The sequence below is a fragment of the Poecile atricapillus genome, chromosome 13 (assembly GCF_030490865.1).
Source record: "Poecile atricapillus isolate bPoeAtr1 chromosome 13, bPoeAtr1.hap1, whole genome shotgun sequence".
Taxonomy (NCBI): Eukaryota; Metazoa; Chordata; class Aves; order Passeriformes; family Paridae; genus Poecile; species Poecile atricapillus.
This window is the reverse complement of record NC_081261.1, coordinates 4,156,819-4,177,897: the sequence shown is the minus strand read 5'-3', so window position 1 is coordinate 4,177,897 and position 21,079 is coordinate 4,156,819. Positions and strand designations below refer to the sequence as shown.

The following is a 21,079-nucleotide window of genomic DNA, read 5'->3' as shown; positions in this document are numbered from 1 at the left end:
GCAGAGTCAGTCCCTCTGTCACGCCAGGCTCGCTGCGCCATGCAGAGCAATGAGGAACAGACACGTTTTTCAGCACAGCAAAAAAGGGACAGAAAAATGCTAGACATGAAAATTCCTTTGGGTATAAATGGGGTTTTGTTTTACAAGTTCGCTGTCACCCGCAAGTTTTGATTTAATACAAAAATACTGAAAATGTTCCATACAGTTGAAATCTCCCTCCCAGGATTAAACCGAGTTTGTGCACAAAGTTAATGCTCAAGTAGTGGTTAGTGGAGCCCAAATCCCTGAGAGGAGAAGGGGGAAGTCTTGGTCAAAATAATGACTTCATGGAAAAATGAAATATTCTTGATGCAGTCTATTTCCTGACCATACACAGTTCACTGAAGTAGCTATATGACCCTGACATATATCTCTAAGAAAAGACATTGCCTTTTACAAAGCCAAAGAAAAAAGCAAACATTTCACTGAAAATATTTCCTTCAGTGTTATGCATCAGTGGACTGTAAACTCATAAAGACAAGTCAATGAATAATAGTGGGTCTCAGATTCCAGGCTTCCTCCCCGAAAGCCAAAGTTTATCAGCCCTTTGTCCAAAATAAACTACAGACTAAGGTCTACTAAAGCTCAGCCGTGCAAAGTTTAATCCTAGAGCAAGTTTAAAGCCCAGTGTAACCAGACAGGGCAGCATTACACGTGCAGTAACCATCAGTGACTAAGCAGAAGTTCCTCTGCCCTGTTCCCACATACAGGAGCGGGGTGGGGAACAGTTTGATCCTGTTTTACTCTAAATCTGAATGTTAACTTTTGCAAGCAGCCCTCTTTTAGCACCCAAACTGAATGCTAGGCCAGCAGAATTTGCACAGACTGTGAGCAAGAAAGGCAACACTGCAGGGTAAACAGCTTCAGAAAATCCCTTTTTGATGAGCAGCATTCTTTGCCCTGCTCTACTTGTGATGCTGCCCCTCAACAAGGCAAGTTTTGCTGCTTTTCCTCCACGTCAAGAAAACCATACAAGGCAAATGGCTTCAACAGTAAATTGAAACTACGAGGGACTGTTTTCATTAAAGAAATGCAGTGTAATGAGGAGGATTATCAGATGTGATGCTAGAGATTATCAAGGAATAGATCTCCTGGCCCAGGAAGTCTCTTCTAGACCTGAGCTTCTAAACAAGAGCAAGAAATCAACATAAAATAAACATCTACAGCACTAGAACAGGGGTTTGGAGACCGTGTTTGTTTAAAGGAAAGAGCAGTGAGAGTCATTGAATTTCTCAATCAAGCAGGTTCTGATATCCAATAATGGAAAGGTGGTGCTATTTGCTGTACATGAGTGTCTTTTTAAGCCGCTAATGGCCAGCTGTGACAGCCTGACTCAGATTGTGTAGAAGGAGCTGTCAGCACAAATCTTGGCATCTCGGATCCAGACAACTGCTTGCCACCAGGCGAGGGTTTGTACTTGTGCCAGAACGGATTTTGAGAGACAAGCAAATAGGGCATTAATTCCACCAAAGAAAAATGAAAAGTGGGGAGAGTTGGGGATCTTACACTTCAGATGATGGCTGTCCTGTCAGCAGCTCGTCATTTAGCTCACGAGCTATGAAGGGCACAGACATCAGATCCCTCTTGCCCTAAGCTGGCCCTGTCTCGCGAAACCCTGGCAGGATTTGGAGACCACCCCTCCACACGAGATTGCTCGCTGAAATAAAAAGCCTGGCCATCTGTTCGGAGGCAAAGACATCCCTGTCAGCTGGTGCCTCCAGCCTCAAACAGGCCCTTATGTGGCAAAACCTCTCAGAGCCACTCGCTCTTTGGGGAGAAGCTGGCGCTGCCCTGGGCTTACCGCGGGATTTTGGCGGCTTCGCCGAGGGCCGAGTCCAGCAGCTGCCCACCCGATCTGCCACTGCTCCAGAGCAACACCCCGGGCCTGAGGAGAGCTGGGGTATGGAACTGTTTAAAATAGCTAAAAATTCCTGTTATGGTTTTGCATAGCACACGGGTAATGGGCAATGAGGGTTCGTAGGTTGATTCAAGGGCTCCCCAACAAAGATGGAAAAGTCTTTGTGGAGCTCTCCGGAGAAACATTGGGTCTTTCCTCCCCTTACAGAGCCTGAGCTCATGTCAAGTCAAAGGTTGGAAAATGACTCTGAAATGCCAGAATTGACTTTTGGGGTCTGCAAAACTCTAGCCCAAAGTTTCACAGTTTAACTCCACTTGCACTGCGCTATAGCCCCCAAAGGCCACAGAAGTTTCACCAAAATAAACTGCAGAAGAAATGAAGCTCATCTATTTAAACCTACCAAAAAACCTCAGGCAAGCAACCAAGCAAACAAAACTTCCTTTGAATTAAACCAACTCCAGAAAAAAATTAACTTGCAAAAATAACAGCATTTTCAGAGGAACGCGAAGCTTAAACAGCCAAGTTCACTCACTGCATGTTAAGCAAAAGAAAGTCCCCAGTTTACAGAACACATTCTGCCAAGCACCGTATTTTAATTCCACTGAAAGACAAAACAAACGATGGGGCCGCACTTTGTTTTGGAACACACCAGGGCTGGAGTCCCCCTGGGCACTCCAAGCATCCCACACTCATCCAGGCAAGAGCTGAGCAGCTCCTGGGCTGGCACCGTACACCCGGCTGATGGAACCCCCCACCTTGGCAGGGAGGAGGATGAGAACAGATTAAGACAAGAGTAGAGCAGAGCAGTTTGATTCATGAGGCTCAGCCCAGGCTCTTGGTTCCTGTTTTAAACCGCTTGTTCAGGTGCCTTCATCACCTCAAGCCCGGTCCTGCCAGCGCTGCTCATTAGCAACACTTCACTCTGCAAATATTTCAGATTTGGATTGACAGCACTGGTCCAGGAGAAGTGCCAACAGAGCTGAGCTCTTTGTAAGCATAAACCTCCAACCCCATTTGCTCTCATTGAGCTTCTTCACACTGGGTTATTTTTTTTCAATTCTAACTTTCCCCGCATTTGGCAGGACTGTGTACCATTAATGCTAACCACAGAGGATATATAGCATTAATACTCACTACTGGGGTCTGAAATTCATTTGCAAGATGAAAAAAAATGTGCAAAACACGGGAGTGTCAATAAAATCTTCAACTCTCTCTCCAAACTTCAGTTTGTTCAGTGACTGCTGAACTCCCGCTCTTCTGCCACACAGGAGTCAGTCATCAATTATTGCTACCATTGAAAGCTTGGCAATTTTTTCATTAATATTTTCTGACTCCCTTTCCGACTCCTACCATCCCTGGTGTGATGGTGCACACATTTGTGCATGTGGAGCAGAGAAACTCAACCCAGCCCCATTCAAGTCAGCTCAGGTCCAGGAACAAAAACTTTTTACAGAGCACTTGGATTTACTGGCTTGCATTGGTATTAAACCAGAGAATTCCATGCATCACCTTTATCCCACAGAGACAGGCTGGAGTGTAAGGAAGGGAAGTTTGGGACAAAACCAGTTAATTTTAGATTATATTTAGGTGTAACTGCAAGGTCCAGTGTAGAAATACATCCTCCAGTTAAATACAAACGCCTGGGCTGAATCAGGGCCCAAACTAAAGTGAACTTCTGTCTGCCAGGCAAAAGCCCTAAAAAAATGTGCTATTGGCTGTTCTGGGAATGTTCTCTCCTTTTCTCACAATTCAATAGAAATTCCTTTTTTGGAGATGAAGTTGTGGGTTTTTTCCAACAAAACTGCTGGATTTCCAAAAAGATGTTGGTGCCAGTAGGATTGTGCTCTCACCCTCTGCTAGGGAGGAACTCTACCCCAGCCCTGGTTCTGACTGCTACTTCCAGTTCCTGAAACCAGCTCTGTCCTCACTCCTGCCCCATCATCCTCTGATTCCCCTTGTTCCACTGATGGATCTCGTGAGCACAAGACCAGCTGGAGGTTACTCCACTTGTTTAAAATTTAAAACTTTCCCTGCCACTCCCTGCTGGCCTTATTGTCCATCACACACCAAAGGCTTTGGCTTTGTGCAATACCCTCCCCAGCAGCATCCTGATCTTTGCCACTACCACAGGAATTGAAATTAAACACACGGCAGAAATGGAAATCGAGGTAATGAAGACATAAGAGGATTTTGCCTTCCTGCTTTTCTTGCCACTAAAAATTAAAACTCATGTTTATTAAAAATAACTGAAGAGTTAAATTAAAGAAAGCAAGCTCTGACATTATCTATTGGCTCTTCTGTCACTCCCCTGAAGGAAATTTAAAGGAGCCCAAACATGAAGGTTTAGCAGAAGGATTTTCTGGCCATTGCCACAATAAATATGTCTGTGGAAGGAGAAAAAAAATAGTTGGAAAGAAGACCTGCTGCATTCCTGATGCTGAAGAAAAGCTTGTTTGTTCCTGATACATTGGAGAAGTTGTTCAAGAACAGTTCCTCCATGAGAAAATATGACAGCTGTCTTGGTGCCAAGGTCAGCCAGACCAGTGGCTATCCAGAGAGTGAGTGCTGGTTACACAGCTCAGACCTGGCTAGGGCAAACAAAACTGACAAAACACACCTTTTCTGTCCTGTAAACACATTTGATAGAAAAAGGGCAACTTCAGACTCCTGGATGAAACACAGCAGCAAGTATATGTGAGTCTGTAAAATTAGCAAAACCGAAATACACGGGCCAGGGCAATAATTAGCAACTTTGCATCAGATAAAAGGATTGCATGCCCATTCTGTATGGCACACCAATTCAGCAGAGTCCTAAATATGTGCATAAATTTAAATACACAAGCAGTACTGATGGAGACAAAGGTACTACTCACATACTCGAGCACATCGCAGGCCCAGCTCTGCTGCCAGCCTGGGGATGCTACACAAACAGTTGTCTCAAACAATTTCTGGTGGGTATTTTAGCTCTGGTGAAAACCTGGCACATCAAGAGGTAACCAAAGCCAGTCCAGGGGTGAGCCCAGAGGTCACCAAGGCTGACAGTGCCCTCACTGCCACTGCTCTGTTTGCTTCTGCAGTGTTTTCTCTGCACTTTTCACGCACTTCTCTCTTTGTCAATCTGTAACTTTCACCTGCAACTCCTGATCTACTTAGCAAACTGTCACTAAAATAAAAAAATATGGAGAAAATGAAATTTTATTTGGGAAAGTAAATAATCAAAAGGGAGAGAGGGTAGGTTTAGATTAGATATTAGCAAAAACTTCTTCCCTGTGAGGGTGGTGAGACACAGGCACAGGTGCCCAGAGGAGCTGTGGCTGCCCCATCCCTGGAAGTGTCCAAGGCCAGGTTGGGCAGGGCTTGGAGGAACCTGGGATAGTGGAAGGTGTCCCTGCCCATGGCAGGAATGAGATGAGCTTTAAGATCCCTTCCAACCCAAACCATTCTATGATTCTATGATTCCACAATCTATAAAATGCCCCTTTAGAAACTTTAGAAGGACAAAGTCAGCTCTTTTCCCTTTTCAAGTTGACTCTTCCTATCAAAACTCTTACTTTAAAATGGCAAAATTCTAGATGTTTAAAAACTTAGGCTAAAATAAAGCTTTTTTTTTTAGTCTTGAACAATAATTTCTTTTTTTTTTCAATATTTTAAAACTTTACTTGAAGACAGGTTTGGTTTTCTGGTTTAGTTTTTTTTTCCCTGCAGGCCTTTTCACACACAGCTCCCTGATCATGTCAGGTACCTTATTCACAAAAGAATAATTGAGACTTACATTGATATTTACCAACATGAGGCTGAACATGGAAATCAAATATAGGCATGGAGAAAACCTCCTATTACCCACATGTTCACAGCTGGATTTTCCTTGGCTCTTTAGTCAATAAACAGCAGTAGCTACCTTTTGTGGCATTTTTACAACAGGAAATTTATTCTGCAGAAGAGAAATTAAACACCAGATACAGCCATCTAACTCTCTTCTAGACATAACCTCTTGAGTTATCAAACATCCTAATTAAGAAAAATAAAAATCCCAAATCTGTTCTCTCTGGATTCAATGTTCTTACTGATTTAAAATAGAAGCCAAATCAGACATGCATTTTGCATTTATGGGATGCTAAGCTATTCACTGGTTTACAAAACAAATACCAAAACTAAAACCATGGAAAATTATTTACTTTACTAGAAAATATATATCTTCCTCCTGAACTGCAGAAAAGGCCCAAGAGAAGCAATGTGATGCAGAGAATAAACCTCAAGCAGTCAGAGCCTGTTGACTGAAATTCTTCAGGCAGTGCCATAATAACAGAAACATTATAAGAATAAGAATAAGAATAATAATAGTAATGATAATGTTATTTTTGTGAACTTGCTGTGGCTGCCAGAGCTCCAGCACTGCCAGAGTTTGCTGTTTTCAATACAGTAAATATTCAGCTCAGCACAGCAAATATCTGGGGAGGCACCCACATAATCACCAAATCAGAAGGCAGGACTACCCAAACCAGCCTTAAATTACTCATTGCTCGCTTCAGCAAGTGCTCCCAGTCACTTTTCCTCAGGTCTGTGTGTTCTGCACAGTGAAGCACAGCATATCAATTTTTCATCTTGCATCTTCTGGACTCCTCTAGCTCCCTGATACTGAGTTATAATGCATCACAGAAATTTAGAGGAGTTTGGGAAAGTGTGTTTGGCATTTTCTCCTATGAGTGAGTTAAAATCCCAGGGAGACTGTTTTGGTTTCTTTTCCCAAACTTTTAATAAGAAAAGAAAGAGATAACACCACTGGAAAACAACATCACAAAACAGAATTAAGATTAGTCCGGAGGCAGGTTTGAATGCTCAGTCTTCTCTAATTTAATTTTGCCCCCAGGTCTGAGCTTTTAATTTTTCTTTTTTTTCTTAAAATAGTGAAAATCTGAATGTTTCTGTATCTCCCTACTTGTGCTCAGCTCCAGCATCTAAAATTTTTATTACACTTGAACTGCAGCTACCTTTCTATCACAAAATAAAAAATAGTTAGGAGGAGTTTATGCCATCTGTGTACTGGGGATACACAGGGTATTTGCTGGTAGTGGTTGATGATTTGACAATCATTATAAATAGTAAAATAGCAATAATAAAAGTCAATCAATTTGTTTCAATTTAACCACTTTTCCCTTCAGTCTTTTCCCATTGCACTCCTGTTACACCCCACAAATACTAGGGCATAAAAGTGGGTTAACTATTTTTAATTTTTACTGAAGGCATTAGACTTCAGTCACTGGAAAAAAACTACAGAGCAGCCCTGTGGTCTGTCATAGTTCACACAATGCCAGTGAATTAGCAGCCCTGCCAGAGTCATACTTTAGCAGAAAGAGCCTCTGTTCAGTGTAAGTGCTGACAGATAACAGCAGCGCTGTTATTGCAATACGATATCAGCATTTGCTTCCCTGCTTCCTCAAGGTAAACTCATGTAACTTTAGCACCAAAAAGCAGCAGAGGCATCAAAGTCAGGGGATGTTGGAGAGCAGGGTTAATCCAGCCCTCTGGAGCTGCTTTTCTCACAGCAAACATGGGGCCCTAACATGTGTCACCTGGAGCTGGGGGTGCTGATGATATATTTCTTCTGCCTGCTTACTGAGAAAGTTGTAAAGATTCACATGGTAAATATTTCATGTGTGGGAAACACATTTCCCACCTTTCCCTGGACCAGGCACCTGTAAATCACCTGCATGTAAAATTGTGTGTAATCTGCCTGCACATACAATAATTAATGACTCCTCAAATAACCTGACCCCAAGAATATCTTTAAGTAACATTGACACACTGGTGCCATCACCCAAATCTGAAAAACCCAGAGGCTGAGGCCATGTAAAGATGTAAAGGACAGGTCTGAGCCTCTAAAGTGCTGAGAAAAAATTCTGCACAAGCAGAAGATGAAGTGCTACTCAAACCCCATCTGAACAGATGCATCCTTGAGCATTTACACCAGGTGTAGACATGATCTTAAAATGGTGAAACCTCCTGAGACCTGGCTCTGGATCTGCTTCATTTTGTTGTCAAGATATTTTTTTTGAGTGGAAGATGCTCTATGTTAAAAAAAAAAAAAAAGGAAAAAAGAGGGAGGGGCAGGAGGTCTGCTTAGACATGGAAATTATTTTTGACCAGATTTATATGTAGGATTGATGGCCTGAAGAGAGAGAAACAACCAAGATGCTGTTAGATCTCTTACTTACAATAACCCATGGTATACACCAATAATGAGTCAGAAGAAAGTAAGAGACCAAGAAAGTGATTATTGAATAAATTCATGTCTCAAAAATATAAAAACCCCACAATCCAAGTGGTTTCCAGAGAAATGCAAGAAAAACCCTTCACAGTGCTGTGTGCCCATGAGATGCTGAGTCTGGGTATGTTCAGGGGTTCTTGGCTGCAGTTGCTCCAGTGCCTTGGGATCACTGCCAGCAAGATCTACATTGCAAGACTGTGGGATTTACTCCTGGGATGACACCCAGCCTCAGCTTCTGCACCACTAAATCCTCCAGAGAACTGCAACAGCAATGGGCAAGTTTAAAACGTGCCTGTAAATCTCCTGTTCACACAGTCCTGGGTGGAACTTACCTCACCTGAGCCACTCCAGTAATTACTGGGAAGTATTTGGGAAGTGTAATATGGAGAGGGATTGATTGCATCCCCTCCTAAAACAACTTAGCTTCAAAGAATAAATTGAATGTTTGCTTCAACTAAAGCAGCAGCAGTGAAGGACCTTATGCAGGGGAGGAAAGAAAACCACAATAATTTAATAACTTTAAGTTATTAAAAGATAACTTTTAATAAATTAAAAACAAAAGTGATCTGGGAACCCAGTCAGTCTCTGACAAAGGTGCTGCTGGGAGATGTGATTTTATACTTTCATGGTTCTACTGAATAAAGAAAAAAAACCCAACAATTAAAAGGAATCTTTTAAACAAACCAGAAGGATGAGTCTAGAATTAGAGGCCAGGAAAAAAAAAAATTGAAATACATATTTGTATTTATACAAGACAAGATCAAGTGCAAAAACATCGTGGAATAAAGTCCAGTGCTGCCTTCAGCTCCTGCCCACAACCTGGACATTCCATCCAGGGGTTCCCATTGTTTCATGATATTTAAGAGAATAAAGCCCTCGTTTCCTTTGCAGCAGGGAGCTCTGGCAGTGAGCACAGGATCCGGAGTGTAGTGGCTATTTTGAGAGCTGGAAGGAAGCAAGAGGCTGTCCTGTGGAAAGGCGGAGGCACTTGGAGCTGTGTGTGCAGTGCTTCAACAAGAGAGGAGATGCCAGGGGTACCTGAAGGGGATCATGGACTGCCTCTGAGTATAAAATGCTGCAGATTTGTGGGGGGGGGGGGGGGGGGCAAGCAACCCAGACACTGTCAATTCATTGGGATTTACCACAAATGGGAAAAAAACTAAAAGAGGAAGGTGAAAAGAGTTTCTGATATGCTGGTGAAGAGGCTCACCCTATACTAATGCTGGAGTTGTCATCAATAAATATTGCAAATGTCTGCTAACGTGACACTGAAAGAGCTTAATTAACCTCAGAAATAATGACCTCTGCAGCAAGCATGTAGAATCCTATCATATCTGCTTATAGCACAAGTTTTGGACTAAGTGTTTCAGAGCTTTTCTTAAAGCAATGAGCCTTGAATATGCAGGAAAAAGACTTTTGCTGAAGTCCTTGTCTGTGTCAGAGAGATGTGGAAAAGGCATTGTAGGCTGTAGCTGCAATGTTCTCTCTTGCAAAGAAAAAACTCCAGTATTTTGGAAAAGTGTACTTGGAAAGAAAAAACAGTATCTTCTCTGCCCTTGAAGCCCACCATCCAGTGAGGGTACCCAAGGTGAAGGACAAAACCCCAAAACTGGATGGTGTAATTCAGATCAGGATGTTGGTGACAAGTTAGAACTGGAGCAGGGCAAAGGCATGAGTCAGCATTTGTAAGACATTTATAAAATAAATCATGCTCATGGCATTGTGTGCTTTGGTGGTGGGAACTATGAAAAACAGCACATTTAGAGGGAGTTCAACAGACTAAAAGCATTATAAGGACAGAGGCACAGCATTAAATACCTGACAGAGGGGAACAGGGAACAGCTACAGACAACTTCCATGGTGTTATAATACAGACAAGACTTCTTCACTGCAGGGATGGCAAAGATTTGGACAGGGCTGTCCAGGGAGGTGGTGGAGTTCCCATCCCTGGAGGTGTCCAAGGATGACTGGATGTGACATTCAGTGGTTTAGTTGACCACACAGTAGTCAGTCAAAGGCTGGACCTGATGACCTTGGAGGTCTTTTCCAACTTTAATGGTTCTAAGAGTCTAAGTTTTACATCTCTGCTAAATCTCCAAATAAAAATTAAGAGCAAGGTTGAATAAATACTATGCAGTGCCAGTGACACATTCATCAGCAGACACATGTTAGACAACATGCTAAAATACCTTCACATCAACTTGTCATCAACAACCACCAACAACAGACAACCCTGACAATATAATGCTCAGGGCTTGCCTGGAAATACAGCTAAATGCACACTATCACATACAAATTACATGTGACTTTGAGTCTATTCCATGAAACAATATCACTCCAATCTCCAAATTGGGAAGTATGGATATTTCTGATTACAACTGAACGACCAGGTTTCTATCTGCAAAGACTTCTTTGTTTCACTGAGCAGAGAAACTGCAAGAAACACAAAATGACTGCACTGCTCCTGCCGTGAAGCCTCTCTGCCACCCTGGAGCTGCAGCATTGCCTGTCTACTGCCAGCTTTACCCCTGGCATCTTCTGAGTCCTCCACCAACTTTTCACACAAAGCCCATGGATAGAAAGAGGCAGGTTTGGCTCACTGTGTTTAAGAGTGCGAAGATCCCTTCATCTTAAAGATTCCCGACGCTCAGTCGAAGCAGCTACCTGGAACTAGCAAGGACACTGAGGAGAAGACTTTCATCCTTGCAGAGAGCGTCTTGGGACTTGTTATGACTACAGGTGGTCAGACACTTGACTTTGTGTCTCTCCTGAAAGACGGCACCTCCAGCAAGGCGGCACTCCCCGGTGTGACACCTCTTCAGCAGCATCTGAGGGGAAGCCAACCTCCCACTGAGCCACCAAACGCTGCTTCCCACACTAGTGAGGCTCTTCCTTAGAGGACTCTTCTTTGAAAATAAAAAATTGTCAGTCTAGTGATGCAGTGCCAATAACACCATGTGCTGTTGCTTTTGTATATCCTGAAGGTTGCTTTTAAAAAATGGGTTTCATTACATAACGGGTTACAGCAAAGTGATGTCTCATAAGTTTTAAATTGGAAATTTTTTTCTCTCTCTCTTTTTTTTTTTTTTTCACCTGGACATGGTTTTCTTGATCTCCATCCAGTCATTTAAAAGGCACATTCTAATGTTCACCTACATGTCACTTTTAAAGCAAGAGACAGATACACTCTGCATTCCTTAGTAACAGTTTTAGGTAATTTTTTTAAGTCCACTTCTAAAGATCACAAAATAATAAAAAAATAAAAAAAGGTTTTTTGGTTTTTTTTATTTTTTCAAAGGAATCTTTGCATCAAATTGCAGGAAATAATGCATTTGAGATACAGAAACCAAGAATGGAAGTGGAGCTGGCAGAACATCGCCAGAACACCACCTTGCCTTCACCCCACAGAGATTTATGCTTTCAAGGTGTCCAGGCAGAAAATTTTCTGGAATTTTAAATATGTTAATAGCTCAAAGTAATGATGACTCCAAGCCAAAACCCCAAATTGGAAAGTTCCTGAGCCCTGAGCAACATTCAGTCTGAAGTAGTGAAAGAGTGAAACAAATTCAGATGGGAACACACACACCTTTTGTGAAGTTCTCACCTGAGGTTGGTCTCTGACCAGAAATAACCAGGTCAGACCCCACCTTGGACACCCAATTTCGGGACCAAGAAGTCTTTAGAATAAACTGAGAATGTTTTCCTGAAGTGCAAGAGAGGCTGGTTTCTCTCTTGTTGCACTGTCTGTTCCCAAACTCTCTCCCACCCATTACCTCTTAAAGGACATTGGCAAATGGCACCCCTTAGGCTGTATAAATCTCTGCAGAAGGAATGGCATAATTTTTCTCCCATCACGAACCTTCCAGTCTAATATTTGACAGCCTAGATCAGGTGCTGTCCAAACATTTATTAAAACATTTTAAATGATGAATATATCCAATTATTACTATTAATGCAGCTAATACTGACTAATGAGGGGGAAACACACTAGCTTGTGTCCCGCAATTCATTACCCCTGCCTTGTCAACAATTCAAAGCCCAAAACCTAATCATCCATACCGGGCCCTGTTATATTTCACACGTCACATTTAATAAGTCACTCAGTGCCTATAAATTAATGTAACATGTCGGCGTTTATGAGCGCGGCTTTGTCGCTGTTAACAAATGATGTGCTGGCCTGGTCTGCTGCAGCTCAGCAGTGACGAATGATGGAGGATGATTTCTCTCCAAACTATAAACTGCACACTGGGGACCACAGCCACACGTGGGGATGTGTGTGCACCCCCAGCTGGGCGTGGGAATGGCACAGAACATACAGAATTGGGTACCTGCTACAGGTATAGTTGATATATTTTAATGTTTGAAATATTTTCCAGTCCAGTCATTAAATTTTATCAGCACACATCATAACTAGTCAGACATGTATAGAGACAAACACAAGTTGCCACAGAGTATTACAAGGATGTATAAACAACTCTTCAGCGAGTTTATCAAAAACACATCTCCTGAGTGTATCAAGTTACAACTTCACTTGCACCACTTTAAGCCAACCAAGTTTATAGATACTCTCTCTCATTTATAACAACACAACACACAGGTGGGGCCAGATCTTGGGTTTGATTTACAGTTAGTCTGAACACCTGTAATATTTTCATTCTTAGTGCTTCCACAACCAATCACAGCTTGAAACAGAAATGAAACACCACAGAGTTGTATTACAGAATGTGATGCTAAATGTGATGCCAGATGACTGGCATGGCACCAATACTTTCTTTACTACTTCTTGAGCAAAACTGATTTTTTTTTCAAACAATATGAATAAAGCATAACTTAAAGTAACAGAGTATATTAAAAACGTACATGTGATATACATGTACTTTTTAAAACCTTTCTTCCAATTTTCCTGAAAAAACTGTAAGCACTGGAAAGCAACAGGGAAAATGTTGGCATCTTTTGGTTACTCTGGTTGCAGCTGTAGCAGGTTCAGGACTGAGGAAAGACATCTGGATCTACATATGACTGCATCAAGCACTGTGTGCAGTAATAAAACTGCATGTTGAAAATGCACACTGTGACCAGGAGGAAAGTTGTCACTGGGACCAGCTTTTATGGAGCTCAACAGGTTTGTCAGCAGCAGAGGAAGAAGAAGATAAGGAAAGGACCCCTGACAGATGAGCTCTTCACCCCTTGGAAAGCTGACCCTTTACCAAAGCACAAACCAGGACCCCTGTTTTGGTTTTATAACAAAGATTTCCTGACAGTAACACCAGTTTTGCCCATATGGTCCCTTTTACAATGTTGTATTCCATTATAGCAACAGATTCCTTATGAAACAAAACATCCTGGAAAACACACAATAATGCATTGGTGAACAGCTCACAGCCAGCCTGGGAGAGATAGATTTGACTGAATTCTCTGGATGTTTTTTTTGCCTCTGTTGGGAAATGACAGTCTGTAAAAAATGAAGATTTGTGGGTAAGGATCATGTCTGCAGGTCTGCCAGCACAAAAAAAATTCTTAGCGAAAAACCTCTGGTGTGACAAAACATCATCTTGAGAAAATTCCTAAGTGAAAGCTCTTCACTTAATCTTGGCAGCCATGACTCAATGCTTCCATGTCCTACTGAAGCAGCAATCCTGAAGAGCAGTGCAGCAGAAAGTCACAATTATTTTCCCAAAATCATTCCACCCTGGAAGGGCCATCCAGTGGTTACAGTCCTAGGGCAGGACACAGAAGACTGACGTTTCCTTCTGTGCTTGGTGTACTTTGGAAGCTGCTGAGTCGCTTTCAGGCTGCTAAAGATGCAATTAAGCCCTCTTAAAAGTCCTACTGCACATTTTACTGCATCTTTAGAAGTCAAAACACCTTTAAAAATCTACCTTTAAATCTCTCTGTCTTCTTTTCCCATCTTTAAAATAGGGATCATGACACTTCTCTAGCACACAGGTACCGTACAGATAGATAAAGACAAAGACACTTTCTAAAAGGTGTCACACACATCTAGGATTCTCTCATGTATTGTTGGCATAAAAAAAATGTTAGATATTTTTAAAGACTTCTGATATATAAAGGGGAAACGATGTAGGATTTCATAGACTTTAAATGTCTCTAAGAAAATTATTCTGTATAGGCTGGATCAGTGAAAGAACCACACTTACCAATTTGTTTTTCTAGGTCGTGTATGGGATTTTTTTGGCTCTTCATAGCTTTAGAGCAATAGAGATGGTAAAATTCTGTTAAAAGGTTTGAGCATTGCTGCTCCTACACTCTACTACTTGTTGAAGGAAACTATTTGGGAGTGCAGTCTGAGATCAGCCACGACAGCAAAGACCAGTTCACCAGTTAAACCTCAGTGATACCTCAGTGTCCCTGAAGCCCATCATTTACAAAATGCTAGAGGTCACAAAGACCCTAAAAACCCAAGACCACATATTTTAACAATTTCACTGCAGAAAATTTATTTAGTAATTGCCTAATAAAACATGTGTCATTTTCTCTAAAATCAATATTGTATTATCACCCAGCACAGAAATTATATGGTGCAAACCCCTCCTCCAAGTAACTCCATGACAACACCTATGCAAGCAGAAGTTGGGATTGCTATTCCTGACCAAAACCAAATTATTAGAACAGTGCAGCCCAAACAAACAGCATCAGCATAATCAAATAATGTCAGCTGTACAGCACCCCCAGCACCTGGGTTCTTTTAATCCCATTCTCCTCCCTGTCATTCATTTACCATCTTTACTCCTTTCAGTCAAAAATTTTGTGGGACAGCAAATGATTTGTATAGAAATCTGACCTACCAGAGGTCTCCAGGTATTACTACAAAATATATGACAGATAAGAGCAAACTTCATAAACTTTTGGGTTTTTGTTTTTCCTTACACACACATTAAGCTTTAAATGGACAGGAAAAGCAAAAAGTAAGCCAAGTGCCAATATGAAAGCTTGGTACTGTCTGCATGCCACAGCAACCACACTTAGCTCTAAAAACTTCTAAAACTCCATGAGATAAGTGGAGATTGCAAAGAAGCCACCACACAGGCACTGCTGAAGGAAAGCTTTAAAAACACGTGAAGTAGAGCTGCCCTGTTGCAAGGGATTCATGGAAACTCTGAAATCTTGAAAAGGAGAGAAATCTGCATGACAATAACATTGTTTTCTTCTCTGAGGGACCCTTAGGGCTCACAAAATCACACAGAAAAGAACACAGCTCTTTTCAGTTCAGCCCATTGTACAGAACGGTGAATGTCGCAAGTTTTATTTTATAATGATTTAATATAAAGAAAAATAAGGGCTCAGGCAGAGACATATTTTTCTCAGTAATTTATTGTTCACCAAATGGTTTGTTTTGCTGAAACATTTCTTTTTGCTCTATTTTTTTCTAGCTTCGTTCTAGAGCTGCCTTCACCCACACTTTGCTTTGAGAAAGATAAACTTTCAATTGTCACCTCTTCTGTCACCTGCAGCCCCTAGATGTGCCCTGAGCAGGTGATGCTGCACCTGAACCACTGCTAAACCACCAACCACCTCCTTTTTCTCGCACCACACCTGCCTGGCTCCTCCCTCCCAAAACATCAGGGATCCCTCTGGAGAGACAAGGGAGCAAAGCACCACCGGTACCTGACTCAATCCCCTGGCACTGGAGGCAGAATCGAGCCTGAATTCCAGGCTGAGCATCTCCTTTGATCCCTGCTGGGAACACAGCCCAAGAGGGCAGGAGCATCCCCAGCCTGTCAGCTGGAGCAGAGGATGGTGCTGGAGATTGGGAACTGCCTCCCTGAAGGGAACAGAAACCCACCTGGAAGAACATCCTTCCTAATCCCTGTGTGAGCAATGAGTTGCACTGGAATGAAGGGCTTGAAGCAGCTCCTGCCCTGGCTGGGTGTGTTCTGGGTGATCCTGGGATATTCCAGTGCCACCACAGACCCCAGCAGCCTTCCCTTCCCATGTGCTCCTACTGCACTTCCTTACTACAGCAAGGACACAGTTTATCCTCTTTATGTACTGCCATCAAGGAAATGCCAATATTCTCCTTTCAGAGGGGAGGAAAATAAGAGACTTCACAAAAACATGCAGGAGTTTTTGGTAAAATAAGGGAAAGTATTCCAGTGCATGACTCTGCTAGTGACTGAATTTCTACTGCAAGAATTATTTCTTTCAATTAGAAAAGCAGAACAATTAAAAAAATTAAAACAAAACCTACCTCAGTTGCATTTTCCACCTAGAGTTAGCACTTGGCTCAGAAAGCAAGTAAGCCAAAAAATGAGCAGGCAAAGAAAACTCCAAGTGCATTGTATGTCCAAGCTAAACTGATGCAATTCCACATATTCAGTAAAAAAATAAAGTCAAAAGTAGGTCAGAAAAGCTGACAGAATTAATCACAGAAGAGATGAATAGGAAATTTGATGGAAATAAGACCACTTTTCATGATGAATTCATAGTCAGCACTTAATTGAGTACAATGAACTTGAAAATACACTTGGTGAATGTCTGCATTAGCTGGACTTCTGAATGTTTGTAGCAGTTAAGATACACAAACTGATCAATAGTGTAAAACAAAGGAGCTCAGGTATGCATGTGTACTCATGCATCACTTCAATAAATTACCCTGGGTGTTAACACCGGGGGAAGGGAGGGGGTGGATTTAGAACAATCATTTTGGGATCAAGAGCTAAATCATTTCAACCACATCTTGATTTCTGCAAAACTCGGCAGGAATTATGAGGCTTAACAGCATCTCAACAATTAGCATATTATAAATACAAAAATGATATATTAAAGTGAGAGGAGAAAAAGGCCAGCATTTTACACCTACAGTAATATAATTCCACTACTTAATGCAAAGTAACAGGCATTAGAGTGTTTGGGATCCTCTTGTATAGTGTTATCTGTTCTATCAGTAAATGAGACTATGTGAACAGTACAACCTATAAATAATTCAAGGCCTGAGATGGCAATTATAGAACCATGCACAACCAGCATGAATATTTTATGAAGGCTAAAACAGCCCTCAGAATGAATCATGGATAGATGAACACACACACATACACACACACTCAGCTGTTGGCCAAGTATTGCTTCCAGACATGGCTTATATCTGATCCTCAGCACATCTAAAAAGAAAATTCCTGAACCCAAAAGTCAGAAGTTACATCTGTATTTTTAGATATTAAGAGATATTAAAAAAATAAATAAAGGGACTGCAGAAGAAAAAAAAAAAAATGCTATATTGGTGAAAGAAAATGTTTGTTTCCTTTCAAAGATTCTGGTAGGAATTCTAAACAACTTTTTCCTGTGCAGAAAACGTGGCTGCCAAAAGCCATCCATGATGAACAAACCAAGGGTCTACACGGGCTGTGCAGCACCTTGGCCTGCAAAATCTGCCCCTAAAGAAGGACTTGCCTACATGGAGATATTTTCCAGTAGAGATATACTGGTGTAACTCCCCATATGGGCACTATTATTGCAGCACAAGAGCATTCACAGGGGAGTTAGAGCAGCATAACTACTCCAGCATAATTATACGGGTATAATTATGCCAGTAAATTTCCCTGTATTAGCAAGCCCAGAGAAAACCTCCCTGTAAGGAGCAGGGCACTGCTGCATCCTGCCTCAGCACACAGCCAGGGGGCCTGCAGAGAAACACATCTGGGAGCTGAGATCCCCAAACCCTGCTCCCAAGCCAGGGCACTCAGTGGCACATGTAAATTGATAACACACTAGCAGAAAAATAAGAAAATAATCTTTTACATGTCCATCATGTACATAGTCACATGCATGTGCACCCATACGTGCTTTAGATATATTTCTACTATATGTAAATACAGCATACATAAATATACATACTTCTACTTATATGAATTTACATTTTAGAACATGTGTTATAAACACTGTCTGATTAGTCTACAGATCACCTCCTGGAAATGAGGATGTATAATTTCTCCCATTCTCCCACTGGTAGAACTGGAATACAAAGTTAAAACACCACCAGCTATTAAAAGAAACTGGGCTGGAACCTGGGTGACTGTCAGATAGCTTTTCTATGCCAAATATAAACATATCTTTGATAGCTTGAAGATTTCTCATGGACAAATATAAATGATGAGACTGGTTTTGGGTGCATGGCAGTCTACATGCATGAGAAATAAACACTAAGACCAAACACCGAAAAATTCTAGGACTACAGAAGCAGCATCAGACATTTCTTAGTAATCTTAATACATTTTGGGGCTTTTTTTTTTTTTTATTTTTCAAGCTCTTATTGGGTCTTTCATTTGCATCTAAAAAAGGCTCTTTTAAGGCTACAATTTAAAGCAATGCCTTGCAGACAGGCTGCCGGGTGCTCCTGCAAGGATGTGCCCATGAATAGGGTCACAGTGTCACAGACAGTGTCTCACCCACCTCACGGCCTTTTCCTGCACGACCCCTGTAATTTTGTGGGTTTGGCAAACACAAGGGGCAATTGTGTCAGCCAGGGTCAAGCTGCCATTGTGGGGGGTTTGTGGGCAGGATCAGTATCTGAGGGAGAGGGGTTGTGTCACGCTGGGTCAAGAGTCTGCAATTGTGGGTGCCAATTTGGCAGCTCCGAGGTGGGTTGGAGCTGTTTTCCATGGAGGGAAGAGATGACCATGCTGGCGGCTCAGGAAGATTCAGGTAGAACTGAAGCTGTTTCTAGGAGGTTTGGCAGTGAGAAGAAAGTGAATTTAGTTGATGGAAATGGGGAGATGGCAGAGAGACAAAGCATCCAGGAGCTGGAATGGTTTAGGATATCTGATGGGGAGGATGTGGCTCCAAAGGGATTGGTGTCTTCAGCAATGTTTACCACCATAAGTTTAATACTTTACTCAGCCAAAATGGTACATTTTCTCCAGCAGAAGACAACACATGGAAAATGTACAGCCATGAGAAACTGGTGTATCAAGGAGAGGTTTGGCAAGCAGGATTTATGCCCTAATTCTGCTTTGTTTGTAACCAAGTCCTAACTCAACCTTTTTTCTCCCACCCGCCCTGTGCATTTGGAGATGCTGAATTGTGAGTTAAACTGTGACTCAAACATGATCAAACTCCTGGTACATATGGACCCAGCAAGGCAGAACTGTGGGGTTTGGTTTTTCTCATTTAAAGGCATCAAATAAAAAAAAACCAACCCCCCAAAAACTATCCTGAACAGAAACACATACCTTGAGACCACAGTCCAAAGGAAATACTCTGCTAATTGCAAGGGTGTATTAAAGTCATGAACTAAGTAAACTAATTTGCTCTTGGCATACTTTCTATACCTCCCAGGTTTCTGTTTAGAACCTCTGTTTAGACATTTCACAATCTAAATCTGGAGAAGTCTGAAAAAGGCCTTCAGAAGAAGAGAGGGAAAAAAAAGCGCCAGGCAATGGTGCAATAAGCAGCTTTTGAAACTTGATCTGGCTTTCTATTAATTTGCAATACAGATTTGATTTCTAACTCTCAAAAATCAGAATGGTTAATCTTTTATTTTCATTATTTTGACATTTCTGTTTACCTTTTAGAAATGCTATCAGAGGCACAATGTGGCATTGGAAAGCTAAATGCTAACACATGGAGCGCTCTACGACTGCAAAAATTTCTCTCATACTTTTGCAAATACCACAGCCAAAATCAACAGCACAAGTTTGATTTTCTTCATCATGAATTGACAGCTTATTTATCTCTATGGAAGAACTTTCTAAACCCCTTAAGCTTCCAAACAACTGAGGAAGGATTCTGCTGACTGTTCAAAAATGTTTGTGCCTCATAAAATTATAAACTACATTATTCAATTCCACATGTGTTCTTTCAAAAAAAAAAAAAAAAAAGGAAAAAGAAAAAGAGGATGCATTATGAATTGCAACAGATTTCAGGATAAAGAAAGTCAAAAGACTGATGTGCCAAAAAACTTTTTTATTAGGACTTGTTTCATCCGATATTAAACCACAACATCCATATTGTGCACGATGTCCAGCTAAAGAGTCTTCATGATATCAGCTGATCTTAAGTACATATAGACCTTCAAACACCAGGTCAAGTCTCATTAAAGTCAAAGTTTAACACATGCTTCAGCATGTGCAGAACAAGGATGGACTTACATTAAATGCTCAATTGCTTTCTTGAATTACAGCCTTAACCACTTCATACTCCAGTGAAGGTGAACATGATCCTCCTCATCAGGCAGGGTAATGCTGGGTTTTACTACAGCCCTGAGAGCACAGCCACTGCCAAACTGCCAGAAATGATGGTGTCTGGGGACTGCTGGCAGAGTGAGATGGTCCTCAAACGCTGTCCTGGAGCCTTGGAGAACACAGCCCTGACTGCAGCAATCCAGCAGCATCTCCCCCATCGCTGCCTTCCAGCGAGCTGAGGGCTTGTTTGCAGTGGAGGCTTTAAATCAATACACAGGAACCAAAGAATCCAGCAACGCTAACAGATCAAGTATTCAAACGTGGAATCCAGGGAACATTCTGCTTGCCAGTAAAACGCCCAGTGTAACTCACTCACCCATGAAAAGAGCTGTGTCTGAAGTCATCTTTATTTACAATGTGTTTGTGCCATGTTTGTTTGGAAAGTGGAGGACGAGTTGGAGTAGGTGGCATCTCTCATAGCTTCCCTTCCACACATGCTGCATTCAGACTCCAAAGGGCTGAGCCTCACAAGGCAGTTACTGAGGAGCACACATTTATTTACACCAAAAATACATAACGTGCTTGCTGTGAAAGTGCTCTGTTAGCCTGAGCTTGTAAATCAGGAATTCAATATGCAAAATGGGGAGTTACTCTGCTCTAAAAGTGGTGTAACACAGAAATCAGACCATGTGCCACTTTACTTCCACTGCCCAAAAGGCCAAGTGGCTACAAAAATTGCCATTTCACCAAGACTAGGCTACCAGGCCACGTTCTGAGTTT

The 21,079-nt window shown here is 41.7% G+C and overlaps 1 protein-coding gene across 8 annotated transcripts in view; it reads right to left on the bottom strand.

The window, feature by feature from the left end:
* Positions 1-21,079, bottom strand: part of EBF1 (EBF transcription factor 1) — a 267,162-nt gene that overhangs the window by 99,738 nt on the left and 146,345 nt on the right. The gene's annotated exons all lie outside the window — the stretch shown is intronic.